We start from the raw sequence: 14,165 nt of genomic DNA, 5'->3' as shown, positions 1-14,165 counted from the left end.
ACTGTGTAAATGTGCCACAGATTTTTTATCCACTCATCTACTGATGGGCACTTGAAGGATAAGTGGTGATAGAAGGAAACTTGACTTTGGATGGTGAACACACAATACAATATACACATCACGTATTATAGAATTGTACACCTGACATCTACATAATTTTATTAACCAATTGGTTATCCCAATAAACTCAATGAAAATTTAAAAAAAACATTTATTAACTTACGTGTTTATATGAAATTGTACATATTTTTGTAATAGAGACAGTAGAGGAGTTGGGAGCATGACTCCGGAGCCAAATTCCTGGATTTGAATTCACTCTCTGCAGTTTATTAGGTAGTGCACTTCAGCCAGTTATTCAGTCACTCTGTGCCTCAATGTTCTCATTTGTAGAGTGATGATACTAACAGTACTCATCTGAGCTATGAAAATTAAATGGGGTATTATATGCAAAGTGCTTAAAACAGTGTCTGGCACATAGTAAGTCTATGTAAAAGGTTGTTTACTCTTATAAATAAGTTTTTGATTATTTTGCAGCTTCCCATTCTGTTGTTTTCTTTTTGGTATTTATTCTAAGGTACTTAATTGAATAAATAAATACATCCAAGGATGCACTTTTATTGCTAGGAAATGTGTTATTTTACAACAGCTCTCTATTTGGATTTTGTTGGCTATATGATGCTAGAGTATGGCTTCAAGTGGAGGTAATGTTAAAAATATTTAACAATTGCTAGGAATCAATCAACCAGAACAAGACACCCACTAATCAGAACAGAGCCCAACAAATCAGAAGCTGGCTGGCATCAGCCAATAAGAGTATACTCACTACATGTCACCCCCATGCTCCAGTGGACTCTTCTCCGCAATGTTCACCAATTGTTCTATTAACATGGATTTAATAGCACATTTTTTTCAAAGCATATTACATCTAACCTGCAATGTAGTCATTTCTCTTTTTAACGGGGTATTTAAGTGGTTTAATTGTGTTCCAAACACCTGCCTTTTACCTTTTACTTCTAGTTACTTAAAACATCTAGCTATAGCTACTCTCATTAGTACCATAATGCCAGGAATAAGGAAAATCCAGCCTGCAATACAGACTTCAAGTGGAATATTTAATGTATGCAAGCTATTTAAGACACACGATATACATTCAGGAATTGTTGTCACAATGCTAAAACTTTCTGATAAAATGTGAGAAAGACACTAACAAAAAACCTTATTTTTCACACATTATGAAAAATATTGAGATGTTTGGAAGCCCCTGTCTGTTTGAAATGAGCTTTTTATTTGCCATTGTATATGCACAGCCAAAGCCTCTGGTTATCAAAAAGTGCATTGACAAGCAAATAGAATACACTCCACCAGTTGGTATTGACAGAATTCTGTCATTGCAAGTGCCTACTCCATTGATCTTGGATAATATTTTTCTCTGAGCAGTGAAGAAATAAGTAGAAGCTGTCTCTTTGGCTTATACATGGTTTGTACCTCCATTTCTTTTTCCACCTCTTACATAGTTCTCAAATTTCCATAACTGCTCCTCACTACTTGTGTGATGCTGGGCATGGTGCTCTGAAAAAGTTAAATGAAAAGAAAGCGACATTTACCAATCATATTAGCAAAGATTCCAGGACAACATATTTTGAGGTCAATAATGACTTTGTTCATCACATTTTCCCCCTTCCATGTCTTCCCTTTTGAATTTTAATTGATGTGTGTCATTGAGTGTAGATTGTCCTAAAACATTTGAATATATCTGTAGGTAATACCAAGTAGGCCACACTCTTGGAGGGGCATCCCCAGCCCTCTGAAAGGCAGACAAATAAAGTCAGCACATGATGGGTGAGGTCAAACACAGACAAAAGTCACCTTAAAAGGTATGGCCCAGGCTAAAAGCAGAAAGATCAGGCCTTGACAATAGCTAATCAATTAGGTTAACATCATCTAAGAAAGCATGTGTCAACACTGAAAATCAGGAAAATGAGTGTTAGGGGTAACATTTAAGAGTTCATGTTATCTAGGAGGAGGGGCCCATTCAGCAGATGGTGCAGGTGTATTTGATGCATCCCCACAGAGCAGAAGAGTATATTGGGATAAAAAGGGGGCATAAACCTGTGTTCAAATCCCAGTTCCACCACTTCCCTGTGAGTTCAGACAAGTTATTACCCCTCTGGGCTTGTTTTCTCATCTATAAAGTAGAGATGATGATACTAATAGTTACCTCATGGATAGTGAAATAAATGAATATATGAAAGCATTTAGAATGCTTCCTAACACATAAGGACTAGAGAAGTTGATCATGAGTAAAGCCTTTAGAATGTGTCATAGAAAGTATTCGTTGATATTAAGCTATTATTGTTTAATGCCATTAATCATACATTATCATTGTGCTTTGATGACATAGATTATCAAGTGCCTTCCCACATAGATCTACTTGGTGGGCCAGGATGAGCTGATCTAAGGCAATTGCCACTCTGTCTGATGAGGTGATTTGAGCTTTCATGAAAATTAATCTCTGATGCATATATGATTTGGCTACAATTTTGATTAGTAATACTCTCTCTGAGGAAATAACAAGATCTACTTTTTGGACCTGCAACCCTGAAAGCCAGTTAGATAGAGGTGAACCATTAAGGTTCTCTCCCTTTGCAGGCTTCTGGCTGAGTGACAAGAAGACTACAGCAAGTCACAATCACTTGTAATAAAACCTGTTGAGTTTGCACGAGAAAGTTCTAACAGAGACACAAGAAGGTTAGTTAATTGGTGAGCACATGCACCCCTCAGGCCAACACTTACAGACTATGAAAGTCTCAAGCCCCATAATAACTTTGAACCTGAGAATAAACATTCAGGATGATGTGCAGCCAAAGTGCTTTCCCATTAGCATCAGCTGGGACTCAAGGAGTTGCTTCTTCTAGCAAAGATGTGGCCTCCACAAAAATGTATAGTGCTATTTTTCTACTAATAGTATTTAAACACATTTTTTTGTTTGTTTTTGTATCATTTGTTACATCCACGGAGTGGCCATAATTTGACAAGCCTGGCGGTGTAAACATCCACCAAGCACCCTGTGGGTTGCAAGGAGTCCTACAAAAGGTCACCGAATCTGCTGGAGACCTGCTGGAACTGTGAGGCCAGCTTATACTGAAACTTTTGCTGGGGACCCCCACTGGGCAGATATGTTTTCCATGGTCTTATTAGTTTAAAATTTAATACTTTTTCAGCATGTATTGTTTTGACAACAAGCTCCCATTAGGAAAGTGCCTCTTGCTTTCAACTGTAAGACTTTTACAGAATGGGATTGTTTGCAACCAAATGCCACGATCATGATGCTGGAGCTGAGTGAGAGCTGCTGGCTGAGCTCCAGGGAAAGAGTTGAATGGCAACCTTGCTCCTCAGTCCCAGAGAACAGGCCCATTTACGAGTCATTAAAATCAATTATCATCAGCTCTAGGGGCTGAGGATGCCGTCATGACCCAGAGAGCCAGGGTGCTGTTCTCATCACATCCACAGTAAGACCTGGAAATCTTCCTAGTCCTTGAAGATAAACAATAGGTCCCCTACTGAACCTTTCTTCTCTCTCGCTAAACATTCACAGTTCATTCCTCATTCCTTTCAAGAGAGGCTTTGGGTTCCATCATCATCTCGATAAGATTCACCCAGAAGATGCTTTAAGAGGGCCAGGTCCTCTGTAGGTTTTAATACTAAAATATAACCTACCTATCCACCTCAAGTTTTAAGCTCTCTTGGGCCCAGCCAGGAACATAGAAGAGCTCCTCTGGATTCTTAGACCAAGACTAGAGCCCCAGACCCAGAATATATGGTATCTTGACCTCAGGATCCAAAGGAAGAGGCCTGATCACAGACACTTACCCATCCAAGCTGTCAGGTTACTACCTTTCTGTGTCAGCTGCAGGAGGTCTTCAGAAAGGAAACTTTGCGCTGTTTGACCAGCTTTGACAAAACAGTCAAAATTTGCCATGAATTTGTCACTCTTGGGACACTGCAAAGTCTTAAGAACACTTTTTGGAAAGCTGTCAAAATATAGAAGTTAAACTTAGAGAATAACACAAATAAGAAAGGAGTAACTCCTCGTTCCCCTCCAAGCCATATTTTGGCAAAATTCTATTTGTTCTCTTATGGGAAGAGAAGGCTGTCAGACTTAAGGGGCCAAGCAAAGAAGAAACAGGGCATATTAAGTGAAAGAATTATTATAATCGAAGCTGAGTGCAAAATTACATCCTTCATAATTTTACACGTAAGTGAAGTGCATTTCTGTCCATGCATGGGAAGACAGAACTTTTCTCATGTCTGACATATCAGATACCAATAACCTTTCCAGCAGTAACCGGAGTAGAAAGTTGGAATACCTGAAAGCTTTTTTATTGTAGCGAAACTGAGGATGTGAAAAATGCAGTGTCACTCCATTATGTTGGCATCTAGGTGTGAAGAAATTGATCAACACCCCTGGAAGTGTGACTGGAGACAACAAAGCATATAAATATGTTTTAGTTCTAAAAAAGTTGAATGTGTGTGCACATTATATGTATTTCAGAATTAAAATTTCATGATCTAAAATATTATCCTACAAAGTAAACATCAGCTAAATGAATCCAGGCACAACTTAATGAAAGTCACTATCTTATATGCATTTGTAGCATGAGCACAAAATGGGAGTCAGAAAAACATAAGACACTGATGCTTAAGCATTTTAAAATTTTCATTGATTTTGTAAGCATTTTAACACCTCTTTTATAAAAAGTCACTGGTCGATGCAGTCTAACTATAAAATCTTTCAGCTATCAGAACTGATTACTAGAATAGGAGACAGAACTCACAAATGAGCCAGTGGGAAGGGAGTACCAGAATCCTTAACTCAGCTCTGCTCTGCTGGGTACATGACCCTTTTATTAGGCACTAGAGCAGGGGTGGGCAAACTTTTTGACTCGAGGGCCACAATGGGTTCTTAAACTGGACCGGAGGGCCGGAATAAAAGCATGGATGGAGTGTTTGTGTGAACTAATATAAATTCAAAGTAAACATCATTACATAAAAGGGTACGGTCTTTTTTTTTTTAGTTTTATTCATTTCAAACGGGCCAGATCTGGCCCGCGGGCCGTAGTTTGCCCACGGCTGCACTAGAGGCTCGATGCACAAAATTCGTGCAAGGGCCTTGGCTCCTGCTGCTGCAGCGTCCACCTCTGCTGCAGCTTTGTCCAGGAGGAAGGATGTCCGGAAGGATGCCGGTATAATTAGCATATTATGCTTTTATTATTATAGATGATATAGCTGATGTTCTGATTGGTCCTGAATTATTTCTGTGTAAAAGTAAAGAGCATTTTCTTAGCCATCTCTATGCTCTCCCCGAGTTTGTCCTAGGACAAATGGCTTCTTGCAATTAAAGATGCAAAGATGGCTTGGTAATCAGAATGTAACAAGGATGTGCAGTTCTCTATGCCAGGCTAAACAGTCTTGAAGTCAGCGTTCCTCAAAGTGGGGTTCTACGCCACCAACTTTAGAATCCCCCGAAGGGTATCTTGTTTACAAATGGGATTCCTAAGTCTTATCCAAGACGTAGTGAACCAGACTCTCCCAGTCTGAGGACGGAAAGTAGGTCTTTGCAACAAGCCCTCCACGTGATGCTTCTACACACTAAATCCTACACCCTGTCTTAAGAAACAACCCTTAAAGAAATTGCACCCACACTTGGACTTCATTTGTCCTCTGTACAGGCATACCTCAGAGATATTGCAGGTTTGTTTTTAGACCACTTCAGTAAAGCAAGTATCACAATAAAGTGAGTCAGAATCTTTTTGCTGGTGGAGGAGGGTCTTGCCTTCAATTTGTAAAAAATGCAGTATCAGCGAAGCACAATAAAATGAGATGTGCCTGTAAATCAGTGGTTTGAAGCCCTGGCCATGCAATAGAATCACTTGGGAGGTTCAAAGACACACAACCATGACTGCATCCCATCCCCAGAATGTCTAATTTGGTTGATTTGAGGTGAGGCCCAGGCAGCAGTATGTTCCATATGTTGTTCTAATATATACCTAGGATTGAATGTTTATAGCAGTAGATTCACAAGAGTCAAATGTAGAAAACAACTCACATGTCTATCAGCAAATAAAGATATAAACTATACGTACAATGAAATACTATTCAGCCATAAAAAGGAAAGAAATTCCAGTACATGCTACAAGCTGGATGATCCTTGGAAGCATTATGCTAAGTAAAATAAGCCAGACACAAAATAAAAATATTGCATGATCCCACATATATGAGATATCTAGAATAGGCAAATGTATAGAGGCAGGAAGTAGAATAAATGTTACCGGGGGATGGGGGTGGGGGAGATGGAGAGTTAGTGCTTACTGGTTACAGAGTTTCTGCTTGAGGTGATAGAAAAGTTTTAGAAATTTATAGTCTTCTTAGCACATTTCTTCATGTAGACATAACCTCTGCAAAAAAAAAATGCGTGAGAAATTGTAAATGGAGAGAACATTTTGAGTGTATATTGCCAATTACATTTAGCAAATAATAATAAAGACATCTGGGAGTGCAGTATTAATAGTAAAGTACCCTTTGGAGCTCTGTAAATAGACATTATAAAAATCTTAGTAATCTAACAAATTCTGTATAAGATCTCAGCCTGATTTTGTTACTGGCAAAGAGATTAAAAATGAGCATCAAATTTGTTTCTCTCTTTTCAGTAATAGACATATAATGTCATCCTTGAGATAGTGAAATGAAGGAAGTCTTCAATTAAACCCTTGGTAACAACTGCAGAATATTCGTGCCACTTCAAATTCTTTTTTATAATTATAATTTTGATATTTTTCAAAGCCTATTGTTAGTGCTCGATCACATGTAATATCTAGAGTCGATCACATGCCAGGTACTTCAGTTGTGGGACTGCAGGTTTTCTGTTCCATATGATCACTAATAATGGTGATACTGTTATTTCTAGAGGACTTTCCTGTACGAGTAGTTGAGAGAATTGTCTTGTTGAGCTGCACCTGTGACAGAGATGCAGCGCCAATGCTGTGCGTAAGAGAAAGAAATCTTTCAAATGTATTCTAAAGAAAGACACTTTCTTCAAACCTTTACTTACCAATATCACACACTCTCTGGCAAAACAAAATGAGCTCTGCGTCTCCTGGCATAAATGAAAAGCTTATTTTTAAATGCCATATGTTGCTACGATGCATGCTGTGTTTTTAACGATTATCGCACATGCAAGCAAAATGCTGTATTAGTTTTATATTCGTGTAATTCCTGATTATCACAAATACACACAACAAAAGACAGTTACAATGTTAGGGATTGCCAGAGCTACAAAGAATCTCAAAAAGTTCTCTAATCTGGCATCTCATCTTTACAGACAATTAAATTAAGTCATCCAAGACAGACAGTAGCATTTCCTTTTCAATTTAATAAGTATTTATGGAGGTCCACAATGCAACCTATACTATAGAAGATAAATGTTAAAGAGCTTGATGTCATCCTATTCTTAAGGGATATACAATATTTTTTCAAAGAGATAGAAAATAAATAATAGTGTACTTATGTTGTGTATATCTTAGAATGGCATACTGTGAAAGTTCTCACATTTCAACATGCCTCAGAACCCCACATTGCTAAAACACAGGTAGCTGGGCCCCCACCTCCTATTTCTGATTCAGTAGGTCTAGAGTAGGACCCAAAATTTTGCATTTTCAATGAGTTCCCAAGTTTTGCTGATGCAGCTGGCTCCTGACCATGCTCTGGGAACCACTGCAGTAAAACAGAGGTGTTAAAGATGCAGGCCCTGGAGTTCAAGCGCACAGTTTGAATCCTGACTGCATCATCTAGAACAAGCTACTTATTTTCACTGCCTCAGTTTACTCACCTGTAAAATGGAAACAGTAACAGTACTTACCTCAAGTGTTATTATGGGGATTAAATGAGAGAATGCTTGTAAAGCAATGGAATAGAGCCTGGCACATAGCACACACAGAGTAAGTGTTCATTATTGATGCTATTTCATATTAGTTCCTAAATACCAATTCTCAGACCAGTACTGGTGTGTGAATATATATATATAAGTGATAGTATAAAGGTACAGAATGTCTTTTCTTAGGAATAATTTTCTTTTACCTTAAGATAACATTCTACCTAATTTTAATGTTGAAATATATTTATGTGTATGAAAATAATAGTAATAGGAATTGGCATTTATCTTGAATACTAAGACCTTGGTAATACCATAACATGCTCCCCATTGTAATGTGGGGTTGAAATTGAATAAACAAATAGAGAGGAGTTAGGATTGAGAGTTTACCAAGAGGATTGTGAGAGTGTCATCCAGATGATAATACTTGGAGGCCCACAAATCTAAGAAAGGGATGGGGAGTTCCTACCTCAATGACACTCATTTGTGGTAAGAGTAGCAGCTGTGGGAAGGGGGCAGGAGGTCAGTGTGCAAGAATGAGATGCACAAAATACAATGCTGGCTCCGTCTGACTCGGTCTATGCCACAGAACAGGAGCTGAGATGTGCCTGGGTGGCCTCACTGTGGCTTCACCAAATAGGTAGGTATACAGTGCAGCACATCATCCCTGTTGCCATAGCAACTTTAAGGCAAATCTACCTGGGGACTTCACCTGAGAAGTCAGGGCCTAGAGCCCTACTCTCACCACCTGATTTATGATTTTTTCTAATAAAGGGTTCAATGAGGCAGAACTAACTTGAAAATTCATTCTATTCTGCCAGAGTGGGAATGTAGGTGATCTCCTGGGCTTAGGGGATAGGCCTGGTGTGAAAGTCAAATGCTTCTGTCCTGGCTACCCTGGTCCGTGTTCAATTAGCAGGAAAAATACACTTAAGCCGTGTGAAGCTCTCAGAGATAAAGTACAGTATTTCTGCAGATACTTTGACCTAATTGTGTTAGCCCCAATTAACCACATTCTCATGTCATTCGATGAGAAAGAACAATTCTAAGCAAAGATTTTAAAGAAACATTTTGTTAAGGTCTACTCCAACCTCATTAGATAACGCTCAGGAATTGGAATCGGGGAGATGGTAGAATTCAGGAGAGGAGTAAGCGTTAGTGGTATGTTTGGGGCCCACTAATAAGAAATAACCCACTCAACATCACTACGCATCCCCGTTTGAGCATAAACATGGCTCCCCAAGTTAGCCATGGCTAAGGACCTGCTTCAAGGTAGACAGAACTCCGTAACTAAATGTCATGGAAAAGCACTGTGTTAGGGAATGGGAGAAAACATCGGCAAACCATATATCTGATAACGGGTTATTGTTTAAAATATATAGGGAACTCCTACAACTCAAAAGCAAAAAAAGGAAACAAACCCAAATAACCCAGTTAAAGAATGGGCAAAAGACCCAAATAGACACTTCTCCACCATAACAATGGCCAAAAGGTATATGAAAAGATGCTAATATCACTAATCATCAGAAATGAAACCCAAAGCTACATTACCTCATACCTGTCCATTGAGGAACCAACTGGGTGGGACACATTTCAAAACTGTCCCGTCAAAGAGCTGCTTTTAATCCACTGTGGCTGCGCCTGGCAGACCAGCTACTTAGGGAGCTAATTGGCTGAGGGCCCAGGGCCGGTGCAGAGAAATTCCTGGCCACATGTATGCCGAGACCACTCCTCCTACGGGCTGCTCCCTCTAATAACCTGGTGTGGCGGGGATAGGAGGCGGACCTGTTCCTGAGCCACGTGGACTCCTTTCTGGGAGACTTCAGCGTGAGGACTTCCTGACGGTGCTCCCACCATGTAGGATGCACCCACCAAATTCCTGGTCAGGGATTTCCTCAGGTCAGACTTGCATCGGGGTCTCACCGTTCTCCCAGCTTTCCTGGCCCTCCCTCCGATGTCCTTTCACAGGTCATTTCCCTTTTCAATCCCCCCTTAGCATCTGCTTCTCTGATGAACCAAGGAAACTCCTCCCCCACAGCCCACCACTCCTTGGATAAGGGTAGCACATGGGGGCTTTAACTGCCCAGCATTTTCAATGAGGCCCAGGCACTGGCTCCGTGTCTGAGGAGCTGCAGACCCCCGCAGGCCAGGAGATGCAGGAAATCTCCCAGGAGGGGACTGTCAGTGGCCCCTGGGTGAGCATATGGGCAAGGCGTTCACAGTGACCGTGTTTGCTCCAAGCGTTATGGTTTGGTTATCTGCGCAAGAGTGCACATAGGCTGTTGTGCTCTGTGAATGTGACCAGGGGAAAGGAGGGCTTTAGGCAAGGATATTCCCAGGCATCTGTTGGGAAACATAAATATACTCCACGATTAGGGTGACTTCGCTTTTACCTTTTCCACTGTATCTGGAGGTTTATTTCATTTTCGTCCTGCTCCTTTTCTCAGGACTTCCCAATTTGACTGGTGGTTATTGATGAAAATGGGAAATGCTTCATGTTCACCACATTTACATCTTCTGGTAACAAAAAAGATGTAAGAAGACTTCAAAGAGGAGCTCTTAGCAATGAGTCTAATAGGAGGCATTCAATAGTGTTAGTTTTCTTCCTATTCAGCCCCCTGGGGACAAAGGACCATATGCATAATAGGTAAGGTACTGAGAGTCATATTCCTTGTGTGGTCATAACCAGGATCCAAATGATGTAATTATATGAAAGCACTGCTGTAAACGTAAAGGGCAAATAGATGTTAATTTGAGATCTTTGCAACTCATTATTGCACTGGTTCAGCTGGACCATGGGTCAAGGCAAATTCTCAGAAGCAGGACACCTGCAAAGAGGAAAATTTTCCTAGAACATGGTTAGTATATAACATAACATAATATTTTCTTTGAAGTGTGTGTTTCACTCTATTACCTTACTTTAAACACAACCTAAAACTCCTTTATGATATTCCGACAATAAAAGCAATTTTTAGCTATCGAGAAAACATTCCATTCCATATGTCAGACAACGTACCATTGGTTGTAATTCCAGCATCCCTGAATGTTCTACATTTATTTGTAATTTAATAGAATCAATCTTCTGCCTTTGGGATATTATAGTGCAATTTCATGTGTACCATTAAAAATATAGTTGATATATTCTACAGCCTGACTAGCTGCAAATGTAGAGAAATTATTGATGCTGCATGATCAAATGAAGAAACATGAAACCTTAAGAAAAATGAAAAATCTAATTTAAAAGAATGGAAAAGGCAGAGATAAAATCAGGACAGTGACTGATCCAGCACCATGCACTAATATATCTTTTTTACTTTTTCTTCTTAAACTGAACAAAAGAGGTAGGTCAGAATTTGCATTGGTGGGAATCACTCAGATCAAGAGATAGGAAGAAGGAGATACATATATTATCTGGTCAATTTTACCAGCTACAGTTCAATTCCTCAATGGTTCATCTGTCTTTTCTGAGCCATATTTGAACAAAGGTGACCCTCAGAACTCGTTACAAGATCTTGTTATTTGAAAAACATTTTATTTTTATATTTTCTTGAGACAACCTCAAAGATTAATGTCTAAAATAAACACAGCTGTTGAAAAATTTTAAAGATACAATCAGAAAAGTAATTCAACATGTCCCCAATGCTTTTAACTCCAGTGATGAAATTCTAATCTGTAACAAACTTAGAAAAAAGCAGCAACAGTACTCTTATGTTTTCATTCCTCCTTCTGTATGTCTTTCAGCTAACAACTTTAGCTTAAATTTCGCCCAAGGCAGATTAAATTAAACTTCACTAGAATTCTGTAGGCATTCTCCTTCTCCCCTAACCATTCTAAGGAATATAGTTGGCACAAATTAAACTATTAAAGATGTCTCAGAGTACATAACCCAGGGACACAGACAATAGTGTGGTGAAAGTCTGGGAGGGGTGGGTGTGGGGTGGATGGGGTCAATGGGGAAAAAACAACCAAGAGAACATCTGTAATACATTCAACAATAAAGATACATTTTTTTAAGTGTGTCTCAGATTTATCAGAACAATGCAATGCTGTTTAAGCAAGAACAAAAACGGGGCTTGGGAATGCTTAAGTCAGAGTCAGTTCTATTCGAGGCTCTACTATTCATTTTTTTTAAAAAATCATTTGACCTTTGACCTTTCTTAGCTTCAACTGAGAAATGAGAGGGTTTAACTATCCCTGAATTCTAAAATACCATGCTCATATACCTTTAGTTTGTCTTATAATTGCTAATTGTCTGTGTCATCACTAGACTCTTCTGTTCTTACATTTACTGGTAGCCCAATACACAGCTCATAGTAGGTACTCAATTAATGTTTGTTGAATAATTACATGCAAGTAAATATAAGTCTCTCTCATTTTCTCTCCCCTCAAAGATATGTTCAGTGAGAATATATGTTCGCTAACTAAATATGATAACTTGTCTAACTGATTGTCATGAATGCCTGGAATGCCTGAGACCTCAGGAAACATAAGGATAATCCTATATAATAAAAGCCTAATATGCAAATCGACCAAACAGTGGAATGACCAGTCGCTATGATGTACACTGACCACCAGAGGGTAGCTCCTGCATTGAGCTGCCCCCAGGTGGTCAGTGTGCTCCCAAAGAGGGAGCGCCGCTCAGCCAGAAGCTGGGCTTATGGCTGGCAAGCACAGCAGTGTGACAAGAGCCTCTCACGCCTCTGCTGCAGGCGGGTAGTAAGGAGTGAGGAGTCCTGGACTGTGAGAGCCCCAGACTGCAAGAGGGATGTCTGACTGCTGGCTTAGGCCCAATCCCCAATACACAACTCATAGTAGGTACTCAATATTTATTGAATAATTACATGTAAGTAAATATAAGTCTCTTTCATTTTCTCTCCCCCCAAAGGGCGATTGGGTCTAAACTGGCAGTTGGACATCCCCTGAGAGGTCCCCGAGAGGGTACAGGCTGGGTTGAGGGCTCCCCTCCCCCAGTGCACAAATCTCATGCACCGGGCTTCTAGTATGAAATAAAAGGCATGTCTGGGTGTCTGGGTATCTCCTTACATGGACAACAAATTTAAGGGATAAATCCTTAAATAACATGGGAATTGCATGCTTTTGTTTCTTACTAAGTGTAAATCCACAACTCTTTTAGAATTTGAAGACCGAAATCACTCCGTTGAATTTATCAAATATTTAGAAGAGTACCATGCTCCCTAGGAAAAGACTGTTCAGTGCTATGTCTTGCATATATAATTTGACATCTTGTTGCAACATCAGAGTGTTGTGCTAAGCCACCACATGCTCTTTTGGAATAATAAATGATGATAGGATTGAGCACCTCAGACAAATTTTCAAGTTTTATAAATATTTATGAAAATGAAGTCCACAAAAGTTTATATCCTAAACTGGGAAAGAAATGCTGGCCCTATGCTAAATTAAAATATTTGGCCATATTTGGGAGGCACTAGTATATGTATAATTTTTGTCTTTGAAAAATGAATGAGGTAGCTTCACATAAGATATTACAAGGTGATAAAAATACTATTGGAATTATTCCACCTAAGTCTAGGGGAGTAAAACTATTCTGTATGATACTGTCATGGTAGATACGTGACATTTTGCATTTGGCTAAACCCTTAGGTTGAACCCTAATGTAAACACAAAAGGTGAACCCTGATGTAAACTATGGACTTTAGTTCATGATAATCAATAATGGCTCATCAATTGTAACAAATGTACTACATTAACATAATCTAATAACATAATAAAAGGCTAAGTGACCGACCGTCCATCCATCCTTCTGACCATCCAACCAGCCCACTGGCTGGTACATGTGACGGGCACTGGCAATTTAAAAATAAATGTTGACTCGCTGGCATTAATTGCGCGCCTGTGTTCTTGAAGCTGAAGTATTAACATGATCTGCAAAAGGAGAGGTTGTTCTGATTCCAAGAATTGACTTGTCCCCATCTGACACTGGCTTCCCATTTAAATTAATTTGAAGACAGTTTCCCATGATGCCAGCATTTGTGATGACTATTAATAAATCACAAGGACAAACTCTAGACAGAGTAGCAATATTCCTACCTAAACCCGTTTTCGGACATGGTCAGTTATATGTTGCTTTATCTCGAGTTCGAAGAGAGTGTGACGTTAAAGTTAAAGTTGTAAATACTTCATTATAAGGGAAATTAGTTAAGCACTCTGAAAGTGTTTTTATTCTTAGTGTGGTATACAGGGAGATATTAGAATAAGT

General features: G+C 39.4%; 1 long non-coding RNA gene across 2 annotated transcripts in view; it reads right to left on the bottom strand.

The window, feature by feature from the left end:
* Nucleotides 1-964: 964 nt before the first annotated feature.
* LOC106727472 overlaps nt 965-14,165 on the bottom strand; it is a 41,978-nt gene continuing 28,777 nt past the window's right edge. For both annotated transcript variants that reach the window (XR_001363679.1, XR_001363680.1), the window contains exons 2-5: nt 10,321-10,444; nt 6,370-6,455; nt 3,871-4,031; nt 965-1,569 (exon numbers count right to left, since the gene is read on the bottom strand). This is a non-coding gene — a long non-coding RNA (uncharacterized LOC106727472). The remainder of the gene's footprint in view (nt 1,570-3,870; nt 4,032-6,369; nt 6,456-10,320; nt 10,445-14,165) is intronic.

This window comes from Myotis brandtii, unplaced genomic scaffold, assembly GCF_000412655.1.
Source record: "Myotis brandtii unplaced genomic scaffold, ASM41265v1 scaffold43, whole genome shotgun sequence".
Classification (NCBI taxonomy): Eukaryota; Metazoa; Chordata; class Mammalia; order Chiroptera; family Vespertilionidae; genus Myotis; species Myotis brandtii.
The sequence above is the reverse complement of the archived record's forward strand: the minus strand, read 5'-3'. Positions and strand labels throughout refer to the sequence as shown.